The 14098-nt window shown below is 44.2% G+C and overlaps 1 long non-coding RNA gene across 1 annotated transcript in view; it reads right to left on the reverse strand.

The window, feature by feature from the left end:
* Positions 1 to 14098, reverse strand: part of LOC129632881 (uncharacterized) — a 148819-nt gene that overhangs the window by 61382 nt on the left and 73339 nt on the right. Inside the window, exon 2 of the long non-coding RNA XR_008704726.1 lies at positions 6808 to 6903. This is a non-coding gene — a long non-coding RNA (uncharacterized LOC129632881). The remainder of the gene's footprint in view (positions 1 to 6807; positions 6904 to 14098) is intronic.

Genomic DNA, 14098 nt, shown 5'->3' on the forward strand with positions numbered 1-14098 from the left:
CTCCATCAATTTGCCATGAAGTGATGGACCCGGATGCCATGATCTTAGTTTTTTGAATGTCGAGTTTTAAGCCAGATTTTTCACTATTCTCTTTCACCCTCATCAAGAATTTCTTCACTTCCTCTTTGCCATAAGAGTGGTGTCATCTGCATACCTGAGGTTGTTGATATTTCTCCTGGCAATCTTGATTGCAGCTTTACACTCATGTAATTCAAAATATTTTCTTTGGGTATACCTTTCTTTGGGTCCCTTCTGTTTTTGTCTGGAACACACGAGCCCACTCAGAATGTGTACTTAGGTGCTATTCCATCCTTTATTGGACAGAGGAGCCTGGCAGGCTACTGTTCATGGAGTTGTAAGAGTCGGACATGACTTAGTGACTAAACCACCACCACCACATTTCATATGTTATGCTATCTTCCCTAAGTTCTTAAAGAGATGGGAATACCAGACCACCTTACCTGCCTCCTGAGAAACCTGTATGCAGGTCAAGAAGCAACCGCTAGAACCGGACATGGAACAACAGATTGGATCCAAATTGGGAAAGGAGTACGTCAAGGCTGTATATTGTCACCCTGCTTATTTAACTTATATGCAGAATACATCATGCAAAATGCCAGGCTAGATGAAGCACAAGCTGGAATTAGATTGCCAGGAGAAATATCAATAACCTCAGATAGGCAGATGACATCACCCTTATGGCAGAAAGCGAAGAAGAACTAAAGAGCCTCTTGATGAAAGTGAAAGAAGAGAGTGAAAAAGCTGGCTCAAAACTCAACATTCAAAATACTAAGATCATGGCATCCGGTCTCATCACTTCTCGGCAAATAGATGGGGAACAATGGAAACAGGGGCAGATTTTATTTTCTTGGGCTCCAAAATCACTGCGGACAGTGACTGCAGCCATGAAATTAAAAGACACTTGCTCCTTGGAAGAAAAGCTATGACCAACCTAGATAGCATATTAAAAAGCAGAGATATTCCTTTGCCAACAAAGATCCATATAAGTCAAAGCTATGGTTTTTCCAGTAGCCATGTACAGATGTGAGAGTTGGACCATAAGAAAGCTGAGCACCGAAGAAATGATGCTTTCAAATTGCGGTCCTGGAGAAGGTGCTCGAGAGTCCTTTGGACATCAAGGAGATCAAACCAGTCCATTCTAAAAGAAATCAACCCTGAATACTCATTGGAAGGACTGATACGGAAGCTCCAACACTTTGGCCACCTGATGTGAAGAGCTGATTCATTGGAAGAGACCCTGATGCTGGGGAAAATTGAGGGCAGGAGAAGTGGGCAACAGAGGATGAGATGGTTAGATAGTATCATCAACACAATGAACATGAATTTGAGCAGTCTCCTGGAGATAATGGAGGACAGAGGAGCCTGGAGCGTAACAGTCCATGGGGTCGCAAAGAGTCAGACACAACTTAGCAACTGAACAACAACAACTTAAGAAATAGTGCAAGGCTTAATGGGAAACTTACTAAAAGGAAAAAAGGAAGAATGTCTTTATGCCTTATTTTGCTTACTTGGAATGTAGACTCATTTTTAATTAATCAAACTTTGCAATAAGCCACACAAAATTTCTTTGGGAATTTGAAAGATCTGTGTTTGAACACCCCATAGGTATTATGCCAGAGCTGTACAGACATCTCCAGTTGATAATAAAAATAGAAGACATTTAACCTAAGCACCTCCATCTATGGGTGTATTTTAACATCTCAATAATGTAAAAATTTTTGCCTTTGAATGTTTCCTACCCCCCTTCTTAGCTCTCCATTTGTGATTCTAGCACTGTAAATTTTGACCTTTCTATTGTAAATACTTCCATTGTTACAGTAATAAGAACCCATGATGATATACAAGGTATCATGGTGTCAGACCAGCAGCATTTGTTACACCTCCTCCCAAGTTCCATTAAAGAGCTAACAAAAAGAAAAGGACTACGTTGGTAATAATTCAACGGTAAGAGGAGACTCACAAAAGTCCAGCTACACCATCAATAGAGATGGACTGAGGAGTAAGATTCTGGGCTTCAGCAGACTGACACAATCTCTCTCAGAAAGCAGAAAGAGGCTCTGGCTCATTCTCACTGTCCCACATAGAAAGACTCTGTTGACTGTGGAATAATCACCCAATCCACCGCTGCACACAAACTGTCTTTTGAACTGTTGGGTGCCAGTCCTTCCACTCCACCTTCAGCCATTAACACCATTACACCTGCTGACCAATCGTAGCCACTCTCAAGATATAAGGAACATAGCACTTATACCTACGCTAAGCCAAGTTGGGTGACCAGCACCAGCAGTCTGCTCACCGGAGCATATCATATACCCCATATGCACTCAGATGGTCCTGAAATGCCATCCCATGTGAGTAGTCAGGGATGACGAAGATGGAAAATATCAACAGAGGTCCGGGTGTCACTGGCATGGTACTTCTTCTTTGAAAGTAAGTGAAAGTGTTAGGCGCTTAGTTGTGTTCAACTCTTTGCAACCCCATGGACTGTAGCCTGCTCGGCTCCTCTGTCACTGGGACTCTCCAGGTGGGAATACTGGAGTGGGTTGCCATTCCCTTCTCCAAGGGGTCTTCCCGACCCAGGGATCGAACCCAGGTCTCCTGCATTGCAGGTGGATTCTTTACCATCTGAGTGTTCAGGGAAGAAATCTTGAATGAAGTGACTGTCTTACTTTGGTCAGCTCTATCAAACCACCATAGACTGGGTGGCTTATAAACCACAGAAATTCATTTCTCACTGTTCTAGAGTCTGGAAGTCCGAGATCAGTATGCCAGCCCTCTTCCAGGTTGCAGACTGCCAACTTCTAGCTGTGTACTCACAGGCCAAAGGGGGCAAAAGACCTCGCTGGAGCTGCTTTCATTGGGCTGGTCCAAAAGTTCATTTGGGTTTTCCTGTAACACCTTGCGGAAAACCTGACTGAACTTTTGGGCCAACCCAATATAAGGACACTAATCCCATTCAGGAGGGCTTTGCCCTCAACTACTGCCCAAAGGCCCCATGTCCTAATACCATCACACTGAGATTAGAATTTCAACATAAGAATTTTGAGGGGCCCATTCAGTCCACTGAAACTTCGTATATAATCATGCATTATGTATAAAAGAAATTAGAATACTAGAACTAGAGAAAGTAAAGGAATTTCCAATAACAAAAATCACCAGCTGAAACATCTGGGTGAAAAGTTAAAAACCACCCAAGCCGCTTGGTGGCTGTTAGAACACAATTGTTGCCTCTTGAAAAGGTAAGCCCCCAGACAACGTGCAGTGTTGTCTTTCTACTGCAGAGGGCAGCAGAGGACCAGTCTCTTCAGTGCCAGGTCCAGGCCTTGAAGAGACCAGGACCACTCAAACCATGCCCCCGTTTCAAGACTGCGGACCAAAGGGAGGAGCAGGTTCATGGTGAGGTCAAAGACTTCTATGACCCCAAAGAGCGGGTCTGCTCCCCTGTCCTTCCTGTGTGAGTCAGACTACAGAGCCAGAGCTGGTGAAAGAAAGATAATCAAGCCCAGCAAACAGTGACTATGAAGGCTCTTGGGAATAGGGGTTAGGATAAATCTGAGAGCACGTTTGCTTGCTTCCTGCTCACAGCACTACCTTCTTCATACTTGAGAGTGACACCTTTATTTCTCTCTCAGCACCCAAGATATTAAGTCTTTTTCCTTAGATTATCTCTGAAGGAGTTCAGAGTATGCCACCCCAAAATATGCCTCTATAACAAGGATTGTTTTCAGCTGAAGACAATTGAGAAGAAACAGACTTGAGAAAAAAAATCTCAGCCCTCCTTCTCTCTCTGCCAGGAAGTGCAGGACAATTCTTAATCACTGGAGACAATTCCAGATTCACCTCAGACACAACTGCAGTGGCAGCTACATAACAAACCTCATTAAAACAACCCTCATCTTCCATTCGGAGAAGGCAATGGCACCCCACTCCAGTACTCTTGCCTGGAAAACCCCATGGACGGAGGAGCCTGGTAGGCTGCAGTCCATGGGGTCGCTGAGGGTCAGACACGACTGAGTGACTTCACTATCACTTTTCACTTTCATGCATTGGAGAAGGAAATGGCAACCCATTCCAGTGTTCTTGCCTGGAGAATCCCAGGGACAGGGGAGCCTGGTGGGCTGCCGTCTATGGGGTTGCACAGAGTCGGACACGACCTAAGCGACTTAGCAGCAGCAGCAGCAGCAGCATCTTCCATTAGTTTCCCCTACATATTTACCTGCCTAAAATTTGCTGCACCAAATGCTACTTTCTGAAAGCGAAGGTGCCACTTTTCAGCTTTTCACATGTCTGGTTTTGCACCGTCACAGATTTACCTGCAATGGATAACTCAGTGTTTGGGGAACTATTTAGATTGGATAGAAATCTGCCATTGCATTGCTACCTGTGTTTTCCTTGGTCCAGATTATCAAGTGTATGTCTCTATAGCTATATTCAAACATCTACAACAAGACATTCTACAGCACACTCAGACTCAAGATCTGCCGGTTTTCCTAACAGAAGCAGCACTGCATGGGTCTCGAATGAGTGACTACTTTGGATACATGGAAATTTTGGAACAAAACTACCGATCAGTGTTGCTGAGAGTCATGCAGAACATTAGAGTGCAAAGTACACAGATCATGGAACACACAGTTTATTTTTATGTTTTATTTCTTTTTAAAGGAGACAAGGATTTGATTATTTTCTGTGTCCATAACAACATATGCTTTGTGAATACACGATTTTATAGATCAGTACTGAGAGTTTTTGAATACAATAATATATTCAAGCAGGTATCAGCTCAATTGAAGTGAATTCACTTTTGTCAGTCTGTTGCTGTGTAAGGTTGTTTTGGGCTTCCCTGGTGGCTCAAATGGTGAAGAGTCTGCCTGCAATGCAGGAGACCCAGGTTCCATCCCTGGGTCAGGAAGATCCCCTGGAGAAGGGAATGGCAACCCACTCCAGTACTCTTGCCTGGAGAATCCCATGGACAGAGGAGCCTGGTGGGCTTCACTCCATGGGGTTGCAAAGAGCTGGACATGACTGAGCAACTAACACACAAGAAGCACAAAGCCCCTTTCCTTTACTTGTTGCTTCTCCACAAATTTATTGTTCTTTTGTTAAGGTGCTATTAGGAGCCCAAGATCTAACCACTATTTGAGTTGTTCATCACTGAGTGTTCCCCTATGCGTACTCAGATGCACACATTAACAAACTTCTGATTGTTTTTCTCCTGTTAATCTGTCTTTTGACTATCTAATTTGCAGCACCCCAGTCAATAAACCTAACAGGGGTACAGGAAAAGGTTTTTTTTCCTTCCCTGCATCTCCTTCCCATCCTTCATGTTCCTCGTGCTAAACAAAGTCAATTATTATCACCATCTCTCTCTTAACTTTCTAGCCAAGAACTGGCACCCCTGACTCCAGGGTAGGCACATGGTTCCTGAACAGGCCTGGATAATGTGAGTGGAGGGGGCTGGGGCCGCGTGGGGGGTCTCCACGGGGCTGTCTGCACATGCGGAGGTAGAGTGGAGTCCCCAGAACTGCCTATTTCTCAACATTGAGTTCTTTTTTAATCCCTCTCTCTCATTTCATTCATTTTACTTTTAAAAGTTATTCAGTTCAGTTCAGTTCAGTCGCTCAGTCGTGTCCGACTCTTTGCGACCCCATGAATCGCAGCACGCCAGGCCTCCCTGTCCATTACCAACTCCCGGAGTTCACTCAGACTCACGTCCATCGAGTCAGTGATGCCATCCAGCCATCTCATCTTATTCACTTTTAATTATACAAATAAGCACAAATACATTCCCAAAATAAAAATATTAAATGATACTTAGAGCTAACTATTTCCCAGAACCTCTAAATCCCAGTCTCTTCACAGAAATAACCACCGCTGCCAATTTGGCTTGATTATTATAGGCATGTTTCTATGCCTGGGTTTCACATATACTTACCAAAGAACATAGTTTCATTTTGTCATCACTGATCATTTTTACTTTACAGATTTGACATCAGATTATACCTACTGAACTGTGACTTTCCTTTTGTTCATTCAGCAATAGATTTCCGATACTGTTCATGCAACTTTAGAGACCCTTAGGTCTACCTCACACTCAGCATATGCTGTGTAACGTTCCCTATATGTTTGCATTGTTCATTTAAGCACTCCCATAATGATGGATAAGATCTCCCTTTAGCTCAGTTGGTAAAGAATCTACCTGCAGCACAAGAGACCCTGGTTCAATTCCTGGGTTGGGAAGATCCTCTGGAGAAAGGAAAGGCTACCCACTCCAGTATTCTGGAGTAGAATTCCATGGGTCGTAAAGAGTCAGACATGACTGAGCGACTTTCACTTTCACTCACGCTTTCACTTTCATGATGATGGATATTTAGATTATTTATAATTTTTATTATAAATAATAATACAGCAAATAGCTATGTATTTGTAAATGCTTTGTTACAATAAAGTCTAGGAAGTACGATGGCTGGGCAAAAGATATACACAGTTAAAAGTTTTAACGTGGTTTTAAACCTTTCTCAACCTTACCTTGAGAATGATAAGCTCAGAGCAGCAGAAATGGAGAAAAGTTCAAGAAGCTCAGATACAACAGGTCTAGGACAACTCAGACTGCCATGATAGGCGGAGCCTGTCCCCATGAGGATGTCTGAAGTGAGCTATACAATGGACCTACAAAAGCCCTCGTGGACAAAGGCTGCTCATTTGAGAGATACAGGTATGGCCATGGAGTTCATTACAGTAAAGCAGCTGTTTACCACTGACAGCAAAAAAAAAAAAAACCAACCTCACCTCCACTCTGGGATCCATTTTGGTCCCACAACACGGCTTTCTTCTCTGAATGACAAAGGCAATCCTGAAGAAGTCAACGTGGACACCATCTAAGTGCTGCAGAAGAGGGAACAAGGATTTTCTCAGTCTTTCCTTCAAGAAGTAGCTGATTGATGGACAACATGCAATGATCTAAGCTCAGTGAGTACACGCTGCTAAACTCTTTGATCTCACGTACACAGCTTGATGCTGCCCATCCAACCAATGTCCAGTGCTTGAGTGCTTGGCTGAATGATTACAGGTGATGAAACATGCCATTGTAAAACTAATCAAATTATCAAGATGATGCATAAGAGATCAGAGGCATACACAATGGATGATGTGTATGATTATGACTCAGATGTGGGTATTTTGAGCTAGGGTGGAAAGGGACCCTCACCTGTAACTATTTCCTCCAAATATACACCCTCCACAACTATTGCTATGCTCCACCCATGGAAGTCTAACAGCAAGCAGTGTCGTCCTATCCACACAAATGTGCAAGATTTGGACAAAAGGCAAGATTTCATATAAGCTCAAGAATAACCTCTATCAGAGGTCAGTGAGATGGTGGATGTGAAAGGTAACCATGTCTGCAAGTCCATAGTTAAGGTAAAGAGGGTCCTGGACCATACCTGTCTTTTGCTGTTAACCAGTCATATGATAAAGAGTACAGATTAGCCTCAGCAATGTTCTTCAAGTCACCAGCAAGAAGGACATGCCACACAAAATCAAAGCCTCTTGGCTCCTCCATACCTACTTGCCATGTCATCATACTCTTTTTCAATTATTACAAATAATATGTGAGAGAATTCAAGCTTCACTGACCACATATAAATTCAAGAAGCTTCACGTCAGTCCCATGAAGATCTTCTTCCTGTTCCTTCCTGTTTAGTTGCATCACATGAATAGTTCTGAAGAGCAATAGTTCTGACTTTGGTTCGAATTTCTCGGGTAAAACCCTAAAGTTTGCATTCCACCGGTTTTCAGAATATTACCATTCAGTTTTATTAAAAGAGAGAGACAGCATCTTTAGCACTCTGGTTATGGTCTGCAGAGCACCTTGTAAATCCAAATCCTCAGTATATTGGTTAGAACCTGGAGCTCACCACTAGCCAGAATAATCAGCTTGCTGTCTTGGTCACCATAAGAAGAAAGTTTAGAGGAAGCTTGTTGTTAACAGGCTGAGCAAGGCAACCTCCCGAAACTTGCTCAGGACGTAGAAGCTGCCAAAGTCTTAGAAATTAATGGAGCTATAACTCTTTTGACAGAATTCCTTCACTCTAAAAATAAGGATGTGGCAGCATGACGCTACAGGATTTTTTTTTCCCAAATGTGTGAGAATGAGCCACTTTTCAGTTGAGTTCACTAGCTCTCTCTCTCTTTCCTCAGAACAGAGCCAGTGACTTAAAATAAGTCTACTGGGCTTGAACTTAATTGACCATCTTCAGAATGACCCCAACTGTGGATAGAATGTCTCAGCTATGGTGGTGGCTTAGTCATGTCCGACTCTTGTGATCCCCATGGTCTCTGTAGCCCACCAGGCTCCTCTGTCCGTGGGATTACCCCGGCAAGAAGACTGGAGTGGGTTGCCATTTCCTTCTCCAGGGGATCTTCCCAACCCAGAGATCGAACCCACATCTCCTTGCAGGTCGATTCTTTACTGCCAAGCCACCGGGGAAGTTGAAACATGAGACCATGCCCACCATCCAGATGCTGACCAGTTTGCTGCTTGGTAGCCAGATCTGGGATGTGGCTATGACATTATGAGTGAACTCCCCCAGCTGTTCATCAACTGTCCTAGTCTGATACTAATCCATGACTTATGAACAGGAGTGACAATATAAATGGACTTGGGGACTAATTCCAGGGAAAGAATGCACAAGCATGGATCATAAGATAGAATTTTTAAAACACTAGTGTTTGTTTAACAAATAATAAGTTCAAAAATAGAACGGACCTTGCTTGCTTTGAAGTTGATCTTTAATGTTTTGTTTTGGGTAATGGTTAGTTTTTAAAGTTAGCTTTAAATAGTGTTACAGCAATTTCTAATTTTTAAGAAACAAGTAATAATATAAAACAAAGTTTGGCAAATTAATCCCTACATGCCAAATCCAGCCCACTATCTGTTTTTGTACAGCCCCCAAGACTTCTCTCGTGGCTCAGCAGTAAAGAATCTGTCTGCCAAGCAGGGATACGGCTTCAATCCCTGGGTCAGGAAGATCCCCTGAAGAAGGAAAGAGCAACCCACTCCAGTATTCTTGCCTGGGAAGTCTCATGGACTGGCGGGCGCCAGTGCATGGGGTCACAAGGGTCGGACATGACTTAGTGATCAAACCACCATCCCAAGATTAGACTGGTTTTTAATTTTTTAAATGTTTTGGGGGAGGAAGTCAAAAGAAGAATGATATGTAACGATATGTGCAAATTATATGAAATACACAGGTGGCACAGAGGTGAAGAATCTGCCTGCCAATGTAGGAGGCGCAGGAGACATGGGTTCGATCCCTGGGTCAGGAAGATCCCCTGAAGAAGGAAATGGCAACCCACCCCAGCTTTCTTGCCTGGAAAATCCCATGCACAGAGGAGCTTGGCAGGCTATAGTCTATGAGGTTGCTAACAGTCAGACGTGACTGAGTGACTGAGCACCACCAAATAAAGTTTTACTGAAACATCACTCATTAGCCTACAGATGTTCTAACTTGCTCTGATAAGATGCTTCAGGAGAAAATGAAATTATAAAACAGTTCTGACGCAACATAAATTTTCAAATTGATGAAAATTTTAACATATACTGATGAAACTTTTGATACATACTGATAAGTTGCCCTCCAGAATACAATTTACAATCCCACCTGCAGTATATCACATGTCCTTGTATATCTATTTCTCCGTATCCTTGCCAACATAGTAATTTCACCGATCTGACTGGTGAGAAACGATGTCTCTATATCTGTAGTTTCCTGCTGACTAGTGCCAAGGAGCATCTTTTTATGTTTCTTGCTCAGTGTGCATCTCTTTTTCTGTTAATTGTCCATTAACATCTTTGACTTACTGAAATAAATCTCTTACTATCTTTTAATTTGTATTTCACTGATTGCTAGAATGGTAAGTGTTCTTTAATAGTCTATTGGTCATTTTTATTTCCTCTTCTGTGAACTGCTTGTTTATATCTTTGCCAATTTTTCTACTGTGTTGGTTGCCTGGTTCTTATTAATCCTGAATTCTTAAGATTTACTGTTGTTAAGGGGGGTCTCAAAGTGCAGTCAGTTTTCAGAAAGCAAACATAATCTGACGCAACCATCTAAATTAAACTCCTGTCCAAGCCAGCCCTGGGGTTAGCATACTGCCCCTTTTCTATGTCGTACACCTACAGTAAAGCTCAGAAAACTGCCGGATAATAAATTGGCTATCTCCGCCAGCAAATGCCACATGCCTCTTCTTTCCTCTTCTAATAAGCTATCCAAAAAAAGAAGGAAATGGATCATTAAAAATAGCTGCCGGTTTTATCAGCATCACTCAATAATAATCAAAATCAGTTTCGGGCTCAGACAGCAACGGCGTGTATTAGACCTCCTCTGTGTGTACAGTAATATGGTAATTCCTTAAGAGGCTAACAAAGGACTTTCTAGACCTTCCTGGTGATGGAGGGATGGGAGGAGGGGGTACTGAGCAAGACCAGATCAGCCCACCAGAGAATAAGGTGCTAGAAGGGATCCAAGTTAAAGTCCTTAGAGACTGCCATGGTCAACCCAGGGAATAGGGATGAGTTGACAAGCCCAGAGGTAAGGAACGGGGCCAAAGGTAGGAAACCAGATTTAGGACACAGACGACCTGGAAAGAAAGGGGAGGAAGGAGAGATGCAGAGCGAGCCCTGGAAGCTTGCTGTTCCAGGTCCCCAAACTGCTGCTATAGCATCTGCAAGACAGCTTACCTGAGTCCTCAGGTGGAGTGACTGAAGTTCTCCACTCTCACTCGGCAACTCGTAGAACCATTGGCCCCTCCCCAGAGAGATGGACTCATTGGCCTGCGGTGGAGCCCAGGCATCCATATTTTATAAAATATGAAGCTAGGGTTGAGAAGTAGGCTTAAAGAGTCAGTCAGCTTACGTAGAAGGAAGAGAGCTTCCCTGGTGGCTCAGACAGTGAAGAATCCACCTGCAATGCGGGAGACCTGGGTTCAATCCCTGGGTTGGGAAGATCCCCTGGAGAAGGGAAAGGCTACCCGCTCCAGTATTCTTGCCTGGAGAATCCCCATGGGCAGAGGAGCCTGGCGGGCTACAGTCCATGGGGTCTCAAAGAGTCAGACATGACTGAGTGACTAAGCACAGCAAACAAAAACAAGGAGGAAGAGATGTGGCCACAGTCTTGTATATGTTACAGTCACCCCTCGATTTCTGGGGGATTGTTCCCAGGACCCCCATGGATACCAAAACCCAAAGATGCTCAAGTCACTTGTTTTAAATGGCATAATATTTGTATATAACCTACTCACATCATCCCACAGACTTTAAGTCATCTCTACATTGCTTATAATACCTAACGCGATGCAAATGTGCTAGCTAAATAGTTGCCTGTGTGTGGCAAATTCAAGTTTTGTTCTTTGGAACTTTCTGGAATTTTTCTTCTGTTTTAAATTTGTGGTTGATTGAATCCAGAGATGTGGAACCGTGGATATGGAGGGAGGGGGCCAACTGTAATAACTGCTGTGCTCAGAAGCCCAGCCCTGGATGGACAGCTGCTCTGGACCACCCGACATCAGGCTTGAGAGGGAAGTCAAACCCAAGTGCCCCAAGAGAGGAGTCTGTGCTCCGAAGTGTGCTACCATGAATTACCCTAGGAAACATGGCTCAAGGGGCTGGTTTGAACAGAAGAATGCGTTCCGTGACATCCCCAGGAGTTCAACTGATGCAGCCCAACTATGTCAATTTGTTTCAGTCAGAAATATAGATGGATTGCTTAGCAGAGAACTCTGGGCTAAGAATGTGCATTAAGAAATCACTAAGAGCTGCTATGGATTGGAATGCCCCCCTAAATTCAAATATTGAAGCCTTAGCCCTCATCGTGATGGGGTTTGGAGATGGGGCCTTTGGAAGAGTTAGGTTTAAATGAAGTCACAAGGCTGGGTCCCTTGTGATGGAATTAGTGCCCATATAAGAGGAGACACCAGAGAACTTGCCCTCTTTCTTTCTCTCTCCTCCACGTAAGGACACAGCAGGAAGGCAGCTGTGTATAAGCCAGGAAGAGAATCTTCACCAGAAAATGACCATGCTGGCACATTGATCTTGGACTTGTAGCCTCCAGAACTGTGAGAACATACATTTCTACTGTTGAAACAAATATTCTGTTGTGATCATTTGTTATGGCAGCCCCAGCTGACTGATACAAGAGCCATGGGAATGGGCCACATTACACAAAGAGAGATCAGAGAGTGAGATGAGAAACAGATCAAGAACAGATGGGAGCCTGGCAATTAAGGCAGGGCAGAGTAAAGAGATCCAGGGAAGAGCAAGCAAGCCACCAAAGAGACAGAAAGGAAATGACGAATGTGCCAAGAGAGATCTGAAGAAGGCAGGGGTGCTATGCCGAAACACAGTATGGGGAAGGACAAAGGCCTTTCAGACCTTCTGCAGCGAAGTCATTGCTTACCTCAGAGACAATTCCAAGCAAAAGAGAGAGACCTTTTTCTCCTTCCTTTTGCAGGGCAGGCTGCCTGACCCTGCTTGGCCCAGCTACGGGGCCTGAGGCTTGTGGGCTAGAGAGTAATGTTTTAGCAGCTCCTTCTACAGCAGCTGGTCCATCAGGATGCTCTGCTGCCTGTGTCTAAGAAGAAACAAACAGTGCTTAGTGCACCTCCAGATTGTCTGGTCAGACTGCTTGGCAGGCCTTAAGCTCATGTGTGTGTGCTAAGTCGCTCAGTCATGTCCGACTCTTTGCAACCCCACGGACTGTAGCCCACCAGGCTCCTCTGTCCATGGGATTCTCCAGGCAAGAATACTGGAATGGGTTGCCATGCCCTCCTCCAGGGGATCTTCCTGACCCAGGGATTGAACCCGCGTCTTCTGCATCTCCTGCACTGCAGGTAGAGTCTTTATCGCTGAGTCAGCTGGGAAGCCCCGGCCTTATGTTCATGTCCTAAGTTACTAGCTGAAACTCCACTGAGGTTGGAGCCCAGCTCCCACTCCCAAGCTAATGAAATGGAGACCTCGGCTGTCTCAGCTATCTGCTGCTGGCTCCTTTCTTAGGGGCTGGTTCTTCCTTCCCTCTGATTTATAAATCTCTGATTTATACTTTGGACATTTAGATGCAACCAAGAGTATCTTGGCCCCCTTCCTCATTGCATCACTGTCTCATATCGGTTTACAGTCTTTACTCTGCCCCATTTCCTCTGCCCTAAGAACCCCAATCATGCTATGGGGTAGGGGCCCAGCATTGATAAGTAGGCACTCACACTCTTCTCTGAGGTGCTGTCCTGACTGGCCTTTCTGAGTGCCTCGATGCCCTGACAATACGGGAGCTCTTTCATTTTTTAAAAAATCTTAACAGACATGTAACACATTTATCTCAATCACAAGTCAACAGAGGAAATTCAAACACTTAACAGAGTAAATACGAGAGCTCTCTCCAGGCTGCAATAACCTTCTTGCTGGAACGCAGGCAGACATAACAAACTCCTCTCATCTCCCTCCCACTACATCCTTCACACTAGGCCCATTGCCTGTCATTTTTGGACCCTGATGATCCCTGCAATGAATAAACAATTAGGCTTGAAACAAGTTTCCGGACGAAGCTGAGCCCACGCTGCCTGTGGCCTGATCTGTGATGAATGATCAGGGATCTTGGGAAATGTTGTGCGTCATATTTCACTCAGGGAATCATTTCTTGGTGTTAACTTTTTTAAAAAGTGATTTCTAAGAGGGCAAAAAAAAAAAGCCTGTGAGAAATCACCACCCTCGTTCAGTTTTGTAGAATCCTTTGATATGTTCAGACGAAGGAGAGTCCTGCGTAATTGTTCTGAACCTGCGGACAGTCCGCTAAGGTCTAATGGGTATTGGACCAAGCCTGGTGGATGCAGGGGGGCGGTGCAGGGCATTCCAGCCCTGTTTGCTGCAGGCCCCAAGGACAGTTAGATGAGCCCTGTGTCTCCTGTCACATCTCTCATAAAGAGGGCAGAAGTGAAATCCAAACCACAGCCTCTGCTGCTGAAAACCTGAATACACAGAAAGGCCATGATTTTCTCTGGCCCTGGCAAAACTGCTAAACTGCCTCAGTTT

The sequence above is a fragment of the Bubalus kerabau genome, chromosome 18, assembly GCF_029407905.1.
Source record: "Bubalus kerabau isolate K-KA32 ecotype Philippines breed swamp buffalo chromosome 18, PCC_UOA_SB_1v2, whole genome shotgun sequence".
In the NCBI taxonomy this organism is placed as follows: Eukaryota; Metazoa; Chordata; class Mammalia; order Artiodactyla; family Bovidae; genus Bubalus; species Bubalus kerabau.